Source organism: Erpetoichthys calabaricus, chromosome 3, assembly GCF_900747795.2.
Source record: "Erpetoichthys calabaricus chromosome 3, fErpCal1.3, whole genome shotgun sequence".
NCBI lineage: Eukaryota > Metazoa > Chordata > Cladistia > Polypteriformes > Polypteridae > Erpetoichthys > Erpetoichthys calabaricus.
Window position 1 is genome coordinate 179,861,560 of NC_041396.2, and position 3,580 is coordinate 179,865,139.

The window sequence follows — 3,580 nt, forward strand, 5'->3', positions numbered from 1 at the left end:
GTCAGTATCTGAAAACACTTTATGAAATATTAACCACATAGCAAGTCACTTGAACTTCGCAATTTTCCATACCTTTTGATTACCTGCTACCATTCTGCCTATCATTTAGTACTGATAATTGAACATTGACTCTTTTTAAGGTAAATTATTTCTAATATATTTGTGTAATTTTCCACTGCAGAAAGCCACTAAGATATCAACAAGAAGTTTACAATAATCTTTTTTTGTAAATAAAAATACGTGACAAAATCTTAGTGTAAAAAAAACCCAACATATATACAGTAGATAGAACACAAATATTATCTATTACTATTTCTTATTGAGAAACAGCAATACATCAATCATTACTAAAAATAACATCTTTCTACCATGTTAAATAACCACTCTGGATAATTCTATTAAAAACATACCTAAGAGCACAATTGATATTAAACATGATCATGGAGGTGAACATAGAAGGCACAATTTGTTGTTTACAAAGCACAAAGTTCTTTCTAGCCTATATGTTTAGAAGCATGCTAATCATTTGTTAAGAGCTGAGCAAATCAAGCATTCGTTATGGTAAAAATGCCCAAATTAACAAATTTCCTTAAAAAATAGGTTTTGAATCCAGTGGCATTTCGTGCATGAAACCTAAGGTGGGGCCATACAAGAGTTTTCCCTTATGTGTGTAGACTTCTCTAATGTTAACATTAACTTACCTAACTAATAATATCCATCCCTTGTTCATGCACCATTCGTGTCACTTATGAGCTGCTGAAGCCTGACATTAGATCTTTGTGATACCCCTTGACATTTTCATCACCTGATACACTACAGCCTTATAGACTCATTTGTTATATAAAATGAGACATTTGCAATCCCCTGCTGCCCCAGAATCCTACAGCAACACCTCAAGTTTAAAATCGAACGGCTTTATAAGCCCTGCTGGCTTATACTGATTTGGACTAACTTTGAAAAGCTCGCACTGGAAGTGTAAACGTGATTGCCTTCAAGCCACATAGCTAAACTACAAAGTGCAGGAAAGACATGTGCACACACACCCAAGAGTAATCCAAGAACACTGCAGAGCCAATACAGCTACCCCCCTTGTATCCAACTGGGGGCATTAGCTCCCTGGGAATTAGTTCTTTTGTAATTGCAGCGTGTTACATAACCTGAATCTATCTAGATATAATATAAAAAAGTGATACCCCTCCCTTAGTGATACGGCGGTAAGAAATCACATAGGAGAAATAACTTAGCTTTGTTTAATGACAGCTTACGCTGCATAACAGGTGAAGGAAGCCAATGGCAAAAACCCAGTTTGGGAGTGGGGGCCCAATGTGTAGAGTCTGTCATTTTCACAGTACAGTGGAAGGAGTTTTCAGGATCGGATGAAGTTATCTTCCATCCGTCCGTTGGCTTCAAAGGTGTGCCGGGCAATGTTCCAAGGCTTTACACTGTTTTTTCCATGTGCAGGGCTCCACTTAGGTGAATAATACAATTCCAAACAAGGCAAAAAGAGGATACAGTTTCATGCTGACTTTGACAGACAAAAAATAGTATACAACAGTCCTCAGTCTGACTGCCCATTTCCTAGTTGTCTGTATCTGTCTTGTCTTATAATGCTTGCCTAGCACTTCAATATGGTGAACCCCTGTGCTAAATCTGGCTCTGTGCATGTGAGTAGGAAAAGGCAGATTTATAAAATATATTTACACAGAGTACAGTAACATATTAAACTTATGCTTATTATACCCCTTCAGCTGGAAACAGGCTTTTGGTACCCCGCCATAAAGACATTTTTACATGCTACAAAAAAGTAACATTTTTCTAGATAAGAATTGACATTGGGCATATAATGGAAAACCTGAAAAAAAATACTTAAGAAGACAAAATCGAGCGTTGAAGTAAGCATTTTAATAGTAGTTTAAATTACTGAGGGAAGCTCATTACGTATTGTGCACACCATCTGGTGGGGCTATGCCCCACTGGCCCCTGAGGCAAAAACTCCACTTTTGAATAACATTTTGGTCACTAGGTTGAGTTTGTGTGGTCTCACCATAGTCGTAAGTGTTTTTTATGGGTATTGCAACCAATATTTCATGTTGTATCCCATATGAGGGCAATTCATTACACTGAAAATGGATTAACTGGGTTAAGTAAATGGATGGATGGAAAAATACTTTTTGTAGTATCCCTAAATCTTTCATTGTTTTTATAGAGTACTGGGTCATCTCTTTAACTTATTTCTGTGTTAAGCTACAATGTGGAGTATACATTATGCCCAACTAGGGCTTTTTAAATATAATATGCACTTTAAAGGTCTTTGAATTATTCTCAGTTGCCCTGAATTCTTTTGCTGCTTCATTACTGTTATTCTAATTATTTTATGTAAACTGTAGTTAGTCCTATATATAGATAACCATAACAAATAAATAGCTGAAAAATGCCGACTCAAAATGCTAATGCAAATTAAATAAAATCAAGAAAAACTATAGTAGTTGCATCACACATTGAAACAACAGCTACTATGTGCAAGGCACTGGATAAAATAATTAAAAAGTTCAAATCATCCATGTGACATACATAATTGCAGTGTAACTGCAAGGATACCCATCAGTGGTGGGGGTAACGTGTTAAAGGTAACGTGCGTTACGTGGTCAGATTACTTTTAAAGTAAGAAGTAACGTAACACAAAACTTATTTTATTAAAGTAAAAATACCTGTGTCACTTAAAAAACAAAATATGCGTGCATTAATTTTATTTTAACGTTGAAAAGAACTTTCCATGCCTTCTGACCTATGCTACATTTGCTTGAAGTGACACAACTTGTTAGCCGCATTGTAGCAGCACTGTAAGGTACGTGCAGCATAACTCAAACCACTGCTTTTAGCAGGTGGAAGTACTCATATTATTTTGGCCTAAAATAAGGAGCACTAAAAGTTGCAAAATAACATGAATAGTACTGAAACCTACTTTATGCTATCATCCTGACCTAGAATGGAGTAGTACTGAATATGGCAATATTCTTTTCCTCTTTGTTCAATAGATTTATTCTGATTATATGTGTTAGTGTAATATCTCTATTTTACGTTGAACAAGAATAAAACTAATTAAATAAAGCACAAGAAAATAGTCACATTTGGCTGTGCTCCTGGTCAGTATCATGAAGGCTCATATATGGCTTAGGCAGGGCCAGCATTTGATGGGTTATGAAAGGTGCTTGACACACAACTGAAAAAGGCGCATTGATATTTTTCAAGATATAGCGCATTTTAATTAATAATACATTTTCTACACATATGTTGTTAATTGTGTATTATATAAAAGTGGTGGTTTGATAATCGTAAAAACATGGTTTGCAGCCATGGGTGAATTTTAAATGGGGACTGGAGGGGCCTGACGATAATGGATGCACTAGTCAGGTTTACAGACACTGGGCTAGTTCACGAAGGGTCTTCTACCAATCCACAAGGAAATGGAAGGATCTGCTATTGCATTATGTTGTCAAACTTGAAATTTGAATTATATGCAGTTCGCTTGTATGTTGAATTGTTCAGAAATTTAAAATTAAGCATCATCACAAAGGGACTA